This window comes from Melozone crissalis, unplaced genomic scaffold (assembly GCF_028551555.1).
Source record: "Melozone crissalis strain CALT ecotype California unplaced genomic scaffold, PUWL_Pcris_2 ptg000027l_1, whole genome shotgun sequence".
Taxonomy (NCBI): domain Eukaryota; kingdom Metazoa; phylum Chordata; class Aves; order Passeriformes; family Passerellidae; genus Melozone; species Melozone crissalis.
This window is the reverse complement of record NW_026535805.1, coordinates 10,056,876-10,070,504: the sequence shown is the minus strand read 5'-3', so window position 1 is coordinate 10,070,504 and position 13,629 is coordinate 10,056,876.

Genomic DNA, 13,629 nt, shown 5'->3' with positions numbered 1-13,629 from the left:
GATTAAACAAGAGACCTACAAGGGATTTTTTTTTTCCCCTATTTCTAGCTGCTATGGGCTTTCTTAGACAGAAATAGTTGCTCCCAGAAGTCATGGAAACCTTGGCTTTGTCCTGACTTGAAGCTGAGCTTAACTGGAGGGGTGAAAAGGGAAGTACTTGCAAGAAGTACTGATTGGTCTCCCTGTTAATTCAATTAATATGCTGGCCCACAAGGGCCCTCTGCTGCTCCTCAGCAGCCAGGGCCAGGCAGAAACATAAGTGGAGAGAGCAGAGTGGGGGGCAGTGCTTGACTTTCCCTGGGATCCCACACTGGCCAAACCAGCTGCTGAGGAGAAGCAAAACCTCACATCATCCCCAGTGTATCTCTTGCAAGGAGCACAGTGGGCAAGGAAGCAGCCTGTCCCATGGAAGGGAGGGAAGGAGGGAGAGAAGCTGCCTCAGTCAGTGCAGCAGGAGTCAGTGCTGCTCCCTGCACTATGAGAAGATGGGGGGAGATGTGTCCCCATTCTGTCTTGGAAATAAAATGCTTCTCTCAATCATCCCAGTATAATAATAAAACTTTCCACTCAGGCAGAGCATACAAGACCTCTCATATGCTCTTAAAACTTCTTCCTTAGATTTGTTGTGCAAAAAAGCACCATAAACTACAGGTAAACCCACAGGTTTTCCCTTGGTGCTGGGAGCCCTCACTTCAGTGCATCCCCACTGGAGCTTCACAAACTGTGAAAATTGCTCTCTTTTGTTTTTTTCCCAATGATGCCATGAAACCAAGACACCACAAAAGGGCAACTAACTGCAAATATCAAGCTTCAAAAGATAACAGCTTATATGATCTCTGACAAGTTTCTACAGGTGTTTTCTTTTGCTACTGTTTAAACTTACTGTAGAGTCCTTATGCATCCGTATAGGTAGTCCTGGAGTGAATTTTATGGGGTAACACAAGATCCCCAAGACAGACATGGGTCACCTTGGGCTGACAACAGAAAGGGGAATATAAAAGAAGATTTCAAGGTCATTTCCAAGCCACTAGCAATTTTTTTTCTGCTTGCCAAGATACACTGATTAAATAGTCACATCTTGATACAAACATTATGAAATTTCTGTTCATAGCATATAAACTTCTATAAAAGTTCAGCAAAATTCATGTGGATTCAATCAATGACCTGGAGAACAGGGGGAAAGGAGTATTAATTTTTTTTGCACCAGTAATTTGTATAAATTCAGCAAAAAATTGCATTTTACTGTCAGTCAATATACAAGTCCTTTGTATGACTGGGGGGGGCATGACACCCAAATTGCCTAATTTCACTGATTCAATGCAGCTTCTGCCAGTCAACAAGAGCTTTCAGCCTAGACAAAGACTGAAATAAAGCATACCAAATAAAAGCCATGGACATATAATTGTCATTTCCCAAAAGCTTCTTTCAGTCCCAGCTTCTCAGAAAACTACCCAAGCATTAAAGCTGCTGCCTCTCAGGGAAACTAATTATAACTCAAAAAAAAGGGTTGGGGGGGCAGGATGCAACCCACATGTCTAACTGAATATATAAAGGATAATTGTGTCATTAAAACTAACAACATTTGAGATGGCAAAAGAACCACAAGGCAAGAATGGATGTGTTGGACACCATCAGGCTCCCATCAGATTACTCACATAAAAATGCAGCCATCACCAAAAGAATGTAATCCTTGTGTGCTTCCACTGATACGGCTCAGATGTGAATGCTGGTATTTCTGAGCTCTTGCAGGGCTGAAAGTGTCAGCAATTCATTGTTTACTGTCTGGACTGAATTATTGGAGCTCCTTAACCATGCACAGCCAGCCAGTGCTTCATCCACCAAGGCATGCTGATTGCCATCCAAGCAACACAAGCTTCCCCAGAGTTCTAAAGCAGGGTCCTCCTCACACCATCCAAGGAGCTGCTCACAAAGACTCCATTTAATCCCTGCAGCTCCACCTTTGTGGCACAGCAAGACAATTGTCCTTTTGAGAAGAAGAAAGTCCTGGAATCAAGGAAAGCCAGTGGGCGCTGCCAGGAAGGCAGCAGCAGAGGGTAGTCATGCTTTCTGGCCATGATTTATCATGAAAAGAAGTTGCTATCTCTATCAGTGCAATTGCACAGCCCCAAAGAAATCATGAGAACATATTTTCTGAATAACTTCAGTCATTCCCTCGTCTAACCTTGCCAACAAAAAGCTCACTAAGACAAGTTTTTCTGTCAGCAGTTGAGCTAATGAAACTCAGCTTCCTATGGATTTGTTACATAACCCCACAAAACTGCTGAAACCAGCTTCCTACCACCCTGTTACACATTTGGGTTTACTCTGCACCCCTCAGTGACCATATTCTCAAGTTTTCTGATGTTTACTCATCCTTCAAAAATAGTCATGTCCCTGAAAAACTGACAGTGAATAATACCTTATAGGCATCCCTCCCTTACTGCTGTCACCTATTTATCCTGGTGGTCTCACCTATTTCTCTTTCCTGTCTGACACCTTGTAGCTACCTGTCTCCAGTGACATCTCTGGCTCCCACAAAACCTTTACTTTTCCATTGCTTTGAGGCAAGCAAGAACAGCCTATGCTCTAGCTGGTTTAAAATCTTTCACACAATGAGGGCAGATGGCTTTTGTACATTTGGGACAAAATGGAAGGACAATGGCTGAACAACCACAGCTTTACCTTGAGGGCGCATTAATCAAGCCTCTGGAAAATTTCCACCAGACTTCATGAAAATCATAAAAATGGTAATGTCTTTGAGAGGTTTTTCTTTCTTTCCAGATTGGCTGAAATTTGCTGACAGTTTGAAAAGTTATGTGGAGGAGCTGGGGGGGGACCAACAGATGGACAGACAGCCATGGCAACTGTATAAGCCTCATTTCTTCAGAAAACCACACTAAAAATAGAAGAAAAATACTGTGGCTGACAGATTTAATTAACATAAACACACAAGGTTTTTATTCCATTAGCATTCTTACTGGTCTAACTATTGCATGAGAGGTTTAGTTGCCATTTCTGATAGAAAATAACTCAGCTGTGCAACATTCTGTTTGGAAAGAGTCCCTTAGACTCTGAATTCCTAGGCCAAAGACAGCCTTTCCTACTGCTTCTTCACATTAGTCAAGGGTTGCCTCTAGCAGACACAGAGCAATCTCTTAAACTTGTCTTGTGGATTTTTTTCCTTCTCTCTGTTTATTGGTATTTAACTTGGAAGAGCTGCAGACTGAATAAGGATATTAAGACTCACATTTGAAACAATGTGTTATGTACTAAGGGAATAAATCAAAGTCATGATGTCAGTGGAAAAACTCTCATTAGATTCAATCAGTTTGGAGTACCAGTTAATAGAGAGTAGAAACTCTTGGTGAGAAAGTATCAGAGCATCTCATGTGACTGAGGTCCTCCAGGCAGTTGAGCTGGGCCACCCTTTGTGTGCTGGGGCCAGAGAAAGTAAATCCAAGCAGCACAATGCAGTGACTTGCAGACAGGCTAACATGAGGAAGTCCTCCAGCAATACAGCTCTTAGGGCTGTTTGTACCATTATTGCAGATTGTGATACCTCTTCTTTTGAGGGATACAGGCTAAAAATGTATGCCCTCATAACACCTAAAAACTAATAAAAATACTTCTTTGCTCAATCTCTAATTTTGGGATTAAAGTTCCTGAGTTATCCTTTCAGTCTAGCCTGTAGCTAGGATGTTTTGTCTGAATGCTGCCTTTGATTTGTGACACCTTGACCCTAGATCAGATACATTTTTCATCATTAATTTAACACAGCCTTTAGGACACTACTAGATTACACACTTGAGTCATCTAGGGAGTTAGAGAGAGTGGTCCAAATAAAGTAGAACTTACGTGAAGGAGAAAGCCACTACAAGTTCCATCTAAAGTTCACTTTGGAAGGTCTTTGATAAGTGCAAAGTAGGAGTTTGGGTGGGAGTATGAAATTAATTCCATCTAAATAGCAGAGGTGCCCATTTTGGATAGGAGTATGAAATTAATTCCATCTAAATAGCAGAGGTGCCCATTCCATGGGATACTGACGTATCAGACACAAACACAGAATGAGCAAGTTTTGGTTGAACCATTATTAAATTTTTCAGCTCTGTGATGGCAGCAGGGCAACTAAGAGACCATGCAGATAATTGCAGCAATATGCAAGGAGAGCAGAAACTAAAATCACTACAGTTCATTTAAATCTTCTGCCTAAAGAAATCAATGTAATATAAAAAGATAATCTGAGATAGGATACTGTTGGGAGAGTTCAGATCTTTTTTTATCTGCTGCTCTGTTCCTGGCAGGCTTTTTTTTCTGTCTCAACTCATGCAGTTGAGATCATGCTGAGGAGTTCTTGAACATTTTGTGATCCTAAAATTTTCCCCTTATTTGATTTTGCAGATTCAATCACTTTACAGGGTCCCTAGCCTTCCCCAGGGGCATGGACAGACCCTATAGCCCTACAGAGACTGTGAGATTCACCCCTGCAGCCTTACTGGTTTGGGTTAGCACCCTGCCAAATGACCCAGAAGAAAGCAATCACGTCCTCCTTCCATACACCAGCATCAACATCCACTTCCAACGTGCCAGCTCGCAGGCCTCAAAGCAACATTCCTCAAAGCTGTCTCTCTGCTGCTTCTCCTGCAAAACATCGTCTATGGGAAAGGAACAGACAGATGTCAAGGGCAGCCTGTGGCTGACAGTCAACAGCTTTTACTTCTCCTCCCTTGCTCACTCTTGCTCTGTTACTGACAGTTCAGCCTTTCCACAGCCGCTCGTTTCCTTGACTGCTTCCCCAGCCATGTGTTTCCATTGTGAAAATCTGAAGGCAGGCCTGTCCTGTTGGTTATTTGCAGATCTTCAATGCACACAGACACTGCAATGACATGAATACAGGTCAGCAGCCAAGTTAGTGACATGGGACTCTTTGGAAAAGGAACTCACATGACATACGTGAAAAATTCAAGTCCTGGCAGAGATTTCCATGATGATTAATAAATTCCATCTCAGCAAAGCCATCTTCTGCTGTGAGTATTTCAATGGCATGGAAACTTCAGAGAGGATTTTTGGTTTTCCTTTATCTTTTGATATTTGTCACACCAATCTGATATAAAATTTTGCACTTCATTTCTACAAACTTTGTGACACAGGCAGGAAAAAAACACAAACACCTGAACTACTTGTGAGATCTGCTTGGGAGATTAGATGAACAAAAATCAAGAGCTAAATCTAGCTGTGGAAAAGGAAACAGACTGTAACTGTTGTCAGGTGCAGCAGAGCCTCTTGGGAGTCATAAGGATTTGGTCTTTCCAAAAGGAGGTGTGCAAACAATTATAAAATAGCCATAAAATTATTTATTTTCAGGAAAATGGATGAGTCCTTAATTTTACAGGTTGAAGAGACCAGAAGAAAAGACATCTGTATGTTTTCATAGCTTGTGTTTGAGTAGATACTCATCAGAAAAAGTTAGAGGGTTTTTACACTGTGAGTACACCATATAAACTCATTTTCCTCTTGCATCCCTTACAAATAACTATCTTCTACTTTCCTCTTTCATTCTCTGGGTTGTAAATAAGGATGGTAACTAAGGAAGAGCATGAAAATGGCAGTCAAGTTTGTGTAGCAGCAGCTGAAAATTTTCTGGTTGTTCAGAAGAACCAAAATCTACTTAGAAGGACTCAGATGCTGGACAGGAAAACAAGAGGTGGCAATGGGCAAGAGGGGAGCCTGGTGCCCTCAGAGATGTGCCATCCTAAAAGCTCCCTGACAAAGCTCTGTAACTATTCAGCAGCCAGAAAATGCTAAAGCTGAAACAGAAGACAGCGTGGGAGGAGGGAGACCTTGGCACTGTATGGAACTGGACACTGGATGATTTCACCAGAAACCTCACCACACTTCTCCCTCATGAATGCATGGACCAGCTCTACAGGAAATGCTGTAAGATGAGGCAGCCTCTAATTTTAAATGACTCTTACATCAAAATCCCAGGTAATGTTGCAGCACTACAAAGCCTCTTTGAGAGCCTTTGCTGAAGCAGAAATTTTCACCTCACAACAAAGCCAAGAGCAGGAGTTCCTGAAAAAACAGGCCAAAAGCAGCCACCTTGTAAATAACACTAATATCAGAAAGTCTCCTGGACCTCAAAGAGAAACCAGTGGGCCAAGGACCTGGTCACTGGGCTGTACTGGTCCAAGAGATGCTGCTCAGAACATGAGTCATAGAAGCAGGACAGTCACATCCTGTTCTGAGTGTGCTGTTTATTTTTCCTCCTCCTTCAGTCCTGGACATCTCTGTTGTGCCTGCCACCAGTACTGCCAGCTGCAGAGGTTATAAGGTGCACAACTGTCAACAGGAACTGAACTATAATCTCAGCAGCTCCTGAAGCAGCCATCAACTGGCAGCCAAGTTCAGAGAGGAGCCAGAAATCTATCGGTCAAAAACTTTTCCTAAAACTGAGTGGTTTTTTTTGGTCACTGGGAGTGCAAAGCATGGAAAAGTACTACTCTGACTCAGTTATCTCTCCACAACCACTTGCCTTACATAGAGGTAAATCATTGGTCAAAACCAGCAGTTGAGGAAAAGCAGGCTCCCTACCTGGCACACACCAGCCTTGAGGCAGTTTTGGTATGTAAAATCAGTTAAGAGAAAAGACTGGCTCTGCCTCCATATCGGTCTTTAAGACTGTGTGATAGACTCTGAGGCAACAAACATATTCATTTTACACTGAGGAACTTTGTCCCTGACTTTCTGGTCAAAGACAAGAGGGCAGTGACAAGCACAGTATTTCAACTGCATGACACAAGGGTAAAACTGTGGTGGTTCACAGGGGTCCCAGGACGAGGGAAGAGACGAGAATCTTGACTCCATGTTTCAAAAGGCTGATTTATTATTTTATGATATATATTATATTAAAGAAAGTGATATATTAAAACTATACTAAAGAAAGAAGAAAGGATTTCATCACAAGACTACCAAAGAAAGGAATGGAATGATAATAAAATCTTGTGACTGACCAGAGAGTCTGAGACAGCTGGACTGTAATTGGTCATCACGTAGAAACAATCCACATGAGACCAATCAAAGATGCACCTGATGCATTCCACACCAGCAGATAATTATTGTTTTTCTTTTCCCCTGAGGCTTCTCAGCTTCTCAGGAGAAAAAATCCTAGCAAAAGTATTTTTCAGAAAATACATCTGTGACAGTAGAACTGTGGCCCCCCTAGTGCTGCTCACCTCATGCCCCTCAATGAAAGCCTAAGCAAGGAAGCCCTAGCTAATTTAAGCACAGTAGGAATTTTACCACTGCCTTCCATGGGAGGAGAGTCTCATTGCAGTTATACTGACACCTACCAGCCACTGCATTTTTATAGCATGCCAGCAGACCTAACAGGGGTGATACTATTTTTCCAATGAGTGCCCTTATTAACAGTGACAACATGGCTTGTCCAGACAACACACGGCTGTGCAAAGGTCACCTTGAAAGGAATTGTGCTGAAGATCCCAGCTAGAGGATGCAATTAAAAATCTATTACTTTAAATAACTCCCAAAGTCATGCCCTCGTTGCTGCTGGATGTTGGGAAGGCAGATATTTAAGGGACTCAATTTTTTGAGCTCATCACAAGAAATGTTATTAATGCTTAAAAAGGTTTCCTTTGTGAAATCAGCCATTTAGAGCAGAAAGGTAGTGGAACTTATACAAGCAAGCATGCTCCATCAAAAGCAAACCTTAGGTTAACTGGCACACACAGCAGAGTGCCCAATAAGACCAGAGCTTCTGTAAGAAAATAATTGTACAAGATAGCCCCTCTGGAACACATTAATATTCAGTCTTCCTGCCATTAGTGTAATTTTTCCTGACCTCAGCAGCCTTGAGCCCAGAGGATGCACACCTTCCAAAGCCCTTTTGCTCCCCTTGCTCCTTAGAATAAGATCAGCCTAGGTGTTCAGGGAGCTCCTGTGACAGCTGTGGCTTCCCATGGGACCTGGGTAGCCAGGAGGCAGGGAAGTGGCATAACAAAATACTACATTTGTTTTAAGCCAGAATCACCCTGCCACCACTGGAGACTTCACAAGCATTTTATAGAGGGTGTCTTGTCTTTTGTCACTCTTGCTGTTCCACATGCTACAGCTACCTTCTGGAGGTATAGCAGATACACCAGTCCTGTGGGAACACTCTGTCCTTAACAGGGTGAGACCATAACACAAGCTGGAAGAATGGTGAGATGAAGAAAAGAGTTGTTTTACCTATACACTCCAGAGAATGCTCTTGAGCACAAGTCAGGGTTGAGCACCAGTTTCTAAAATCATGGGCTGCCTGTGTCAGGAACAGCACCTTCACCCACTCTGTCAGCTTTTTCAGGCCAGTAATGGTTTTGTAACATTGTGAGCAGAGGAACAAAAGTTTCCAAGCCCTGTCAGTATCCCAACAAAAAAGCCTCAGTGACTTTTGTCAGGTCATCTTTATGTCACTAGAAGAGTTGACCTAGGATGGAGTGAGACACTTCCATCCCTAGACACTGAGCACTGGTCAGCCATTCCCAAATTCAGGGTTATGACCCCATCTGGGCTTCAGGAATTATGAGAGTACTTACAACTAAAGGTCAGTTGCACCCAATATCTATGCTAGTGCTACAGACCCAGAGTCATTCACACCCACTTCTGCTTCCCATCCAGTGTTCCTTCCTCTTAGTCTTCTTGCTGGCTTTCCAGCAGGGAAGAAGAAATGGGCATAGTAATATAGCCTTTCTAGTATCTAGTTCTCAAAATTTAGGTTACTATGAAAAAATTCCCCAGTTAGTCTAGATTCATGTCAGTCTAGATTCATTGTCTTCATCTGAGCAAGTGCTTTACTTAAGAAAGAGTGAAAATGAGAAAATCTGGCTCCCTTGGTACTGTTAATATAGTTGAAAAACTTGAGTGGTGAAAAAATAGTACCTCTGTCAGTGGCTTCATAGGTAAAGTAACCTCTCTCAAACTACAAGAAACATACATGTTATTAGTAAAAAATAAACACAATTTCCCTCTCAAGCAGCTATAGAACTCCTCTCTGAAGCAACTTGTCTGGGGCCATATGACAGCAATCTACTCACATATGAGCAATATGCTCCAGTGGGAAGCAGGTAAAACAAACATTAGACAAAGGATCAACATGTCCCTGCAGGAACTTACAGATTCAACCAGAAATTCTTTATGTATCAGGCCTGTGAGGAAAACACTTTTTCTTTAAAAACACGTCCGGATAGCAGCTTCATGCTAAATAATCCCAAGGCCTGTAGAGTTGCCCTTCACACCCTGCCCTAGCAAAATCTCATTATTCAATCTATACAATGTAGGTATATTGGTGGTATAGAGAAATGAGGAAATGGGGAAGAAAAAAAAACAGAAAGAAAAAACATGAAGGATATTTATGCCAGCTGGATTTGATATTCCCTCTCTGATTAAGGAAGTCACAGCACTGCAGGGACTGCATTGACAAAAGGTCCGCAAATCCTTCTAGCTTTTGCTGTGTGCTTCAAAAAGTTGCCATTGACTTTAACAAACACAGCTCTAAAATGCTTAAATAAAATCATCCTTAAAACTATTCACCCACTTTTCTATGTCAGCAAAATAGCTATCTATGCTAGTCAGTTCTTTTTGCTCAAGGATCTACCTGGAAGACAGGCAAGTTTGATTTGCACCTGTTTCATGGATGCCTGAAACCATTAGGATGCTCCCCTGTGACCCTGCTAAAAGGGATTTTACTGTGCTCCTTGGAGGGGAAGCAATAAGGAAGCCTTGGTACAGCACTTTGTGTTTATGAAGGGATTTGTCCATGAAATTGGTGATCATGCTGATACTACAGCTAAGAGTCATCATTCCTCACTTTCTTCTCTAATTTGAAATAATTCACAGCAATTTATACATCCTAGACAGTTTCCACCATGCTTATAATTTTAAATAATTTCAAGTATGCAAATAACTAAATTAGAGCCAGAAAAAGGGCAGAATGCTACAGAAAGAAATGCTCATGCTACTCAAACAGACAAAGACCATCCTCTCCATTAGCAATGGTGAGTGACACAAATTTGATGCCTCATCTGCTAAAAACATAGATTTAAAGTAAATTTAGGAAGAGTGCTTGGAGCTCAACAGGTGCCCCAGCACAAAGTTCAGACACAATTCTAATGCCCTTTTTGGATTTAAAACTGACTCATGACAGGGCAAGACAGAAAGAGAACTGCAGCCTCTTTGAGACGATGTAGGACAAACCATCCTGGAATTACCCTGGAAAGAGACTGCTGTGTTCAGAGCCAAGGCAGGCAAGAGTTTGATGGTACTAGCTAGTCCAAAAATGAAAATATAGAAGATATAAATCAAAGATCAGTGACAGCTTTGGAAATCAGCTAGTACATTACATCCTGCCAGCCCAAAAACCTGCATCTCTTCAAACTCAGAGGAACTGTCAAAGTCATTACTGAATAACTGAGGGGAACAAAATATTGACTTGAAGTCCTTTGTGCTCATAAATCGCAGGTTTCATTTTTCAAACCGCAAGTTTCCTCACCTATGCAAATGCAGTACCTCAGGAAGTCTTTCCTCACAGTTTGTTCCTATCCATGTCAAAACAAATTATCCCTGTTGTTTAAGCTTTCTTTGGCAAAGCCCAATTATTTTTCTTTACTATTGTATCTACCCTCCAAAAAATAATCAACTGTAACAATTATCTTCCCATTCATTTTGATTAATTCTGATTTTCAAATTTGTTTCTGGCACAAACACTCACAATGAATAAATGACAGCAAAGTACTTAAAATCCAGGGTCATATAAACACTGGTGCAAATCTTGGGCCCAAAGGCTGAAGTATTGCTCCAGCAAAAACCTCTTGGGGTTTTATTGCTGGTTTGAAGCACAGTCTGCAGCATGAAGGTGACAACATTGGTAATGGAGACTTGGACAAAATTTATCTCTGAGGAACCACAGATGAAATCTTAGCAATGCAAACAGGTCTTCTTGTACTTATGGTAAATTTAATCTGTGATACTGATTTCATTTCCACTGGAGGTTCAGATAACCATCTGGTATAAATCAGACTGATGCCTTTGACTTCACCAGGATTATAATGCTCCAAGCCAGTTACAGATCTCACCCAGTGGCTATGGAATAATTGCTCATTTTCACTTAAAGCTGGCAAATACTGATAGGTTTAAGTTTCCAACCAAAGGCAAAAGTGAGCTAAATAAAAAATATTTTTTCCAAAAAATACAAAAACTAGATATTATTTCAGGTTAGTCTGAAACTTTTAATTAAAATAAAATGAATAGGTTTAGACTTACAAATGACAAACAAAAGTTAAAAACTTTTCCTCAAAAAGCACCCTAGCAAATGGATGCAGGGCAGGGGGCACAAATATCTACACTTCACAGCAGATAGTCAAAATAGAAAGGCAGTTTTCTGTCAAAAACACTAGAATTATTTCTTTTAGGGAACAAAAAAGAATTTTTTTTTTAAAGAACAACAGGGCAAGTTCTACTCTCTATGATGCATAATTCTTCAAAATCTCACTTTCTTTCAGGCTCTGTATGACCCGGTCAGGGGAGCAGAAATCTGTCCTTTCAAGCAGTAGCTAGTTTGTCTTTCTGTGACAATAGCAGCAGCAGAATAGGAACCTCACAATCTCATTTATATCTTCTCTCTTTTCAGAGTCTGCCCTATGCCTTCAATACCTTTCTATTATGAATAGTCTGGTAGAAGCTAACATTAGCAAATCTAGGAATTCAGAGAGACCTGGTTTCCTACTGCTGAGCTGTGCTTGGCACAAGGGAGAGACCAGTTCACATGTAATTGCACAGGAGCACATATGCTTAGCTGTTGCACTCACCTCTTACATCAGCACCTGTTTCTTCAGGCCCTTGCACAAGTGCTCAGGATGCAACAGCCCTGGCACAGTGATGTACAGCTGGCACCAGGAGTGGGGCACAGTCTGCACATCTGGGCGTGCCGGTCCAAACACAGGAGGTCCAGCATCAAAACACAGCTTCTTCTAGTCCAGTGGTGTCAGGAACAGAACATTATGTCTGTCTAAAGGCTATCCCAAACCATTTAGTAGCTGAGAGGGACCTGAATGCCTGGCTCTTTCTGATGCCTGATGTCCAGAAAAAAGGTGCCGCTCCTGAGCAAGTCTGCCTTTGAAAAATCTGTGTGTTAAAATTGCAGCCATTCATTCAGCCTCTGTGCTGTGCTCTCAGTTTCTGCTGCCTCCTCTCCCCTGTGCCACAGTCAATACACCTCATTTTCCCTCCCTGCCTCCCCATGTACCTCCTCAGGACACAGCCAGATGCTTCTTCAAAAACAGCTCCTGTCTGCTCCCCAGTCCTCCCCTTCCCTGCTCATTCCCTCTGACAGCTAATATCTGAAGGATTGGATGTCCCTATACACATCATGGTCAATACAGTTTGTCAATATAAAAAAAAAGGCAACAATTGCAGTTGTTTAAAATGAGGCAAAATTTGGGTAAGACAATCTCTCACCTTGCAGAGACTGCTATGGATTCTCTCGAAGCGCTGTGAGATCTTGCCTTCAGGGAAAATGTATCCAGTGCCCAAATGACTTGCTGCTACTCCTTGTCATTGCTTGACAAAAGTTTCACTCCAACCACAATAAAACTTCTTTTAGTACTTGCTACATAGTCTGATGGCAATTGGGATGAGGATACTCATACAGGGACTGTGCAGTCCCTGGATGTGTGTGGCCCCTTAAAACCAACTGAATTCAGCAGACAAAAAAGCCCCAACTGCAGAAATAGTAGCTTGGCACTGCCTATTTCTTTTTAAAAGCAGAGTTTATTACCTCTTCACAGCTGGTGCCTGGGTGGCATCAGCCATCTGGAATTTAAGTTTCTCTCTAGGAACTTTGTTTTACCAGTTACATTTTCATTTGCTCTTCAGAGTTAGAAAGCAAGTGAAAATTAAGAGCAAGTATGCACCAGGATCCTCTGAACTGTACTTTCCAGTTGACTGCTGGACTCTAATCATTAATTTTGCTGCCAGGCATTTATCTTCCTAATGGATGGATTTGGTGTTACCTTTCCAGAGCTGTTTTCTGACAAGGAATTTTAATTTGAGGTGACTTGTGCAGAGTTCCAGCAGGACTGATTCTGAGAAGTGCTCATTATGGGTGTGGCCAACTCTCCTGGAAGAATGAGACTATCATATTTAATATGTGAGGCGGGAAAGGACAACAGCATCAGCCACTTGGCCCTAGGAGACTATGATTTTCAGTAGAAAACAACTCAAACTCAGTATCAACTTTGAGACATAAAAGTAACATCAATTAATTCATTAAATACACTTCATATTAAAATGAATGGGAATCACCTCAAGGCTAACAGGTTTGTGTTGGCTGGACAGCTAGGACAGACCCTAAATTTACCTTTTTTGCTTCTTGGGCTGGGTTTTGGTTTTGGTTTAACTATAAACTTCAGACTATGGCTCAGCTGTGGCCCAATCCATTCTTTAAAATTATCTTCCAACATAAAGAGGTATTTCAAATCCTAAATGTAGGGACTGGAAAGGAAATCTGAGAGAGCAGTAGAACATTAAAATAAAAACAAAACCCAAGGGGGTTGTCATCTAACAAACTTTTCAGACAGA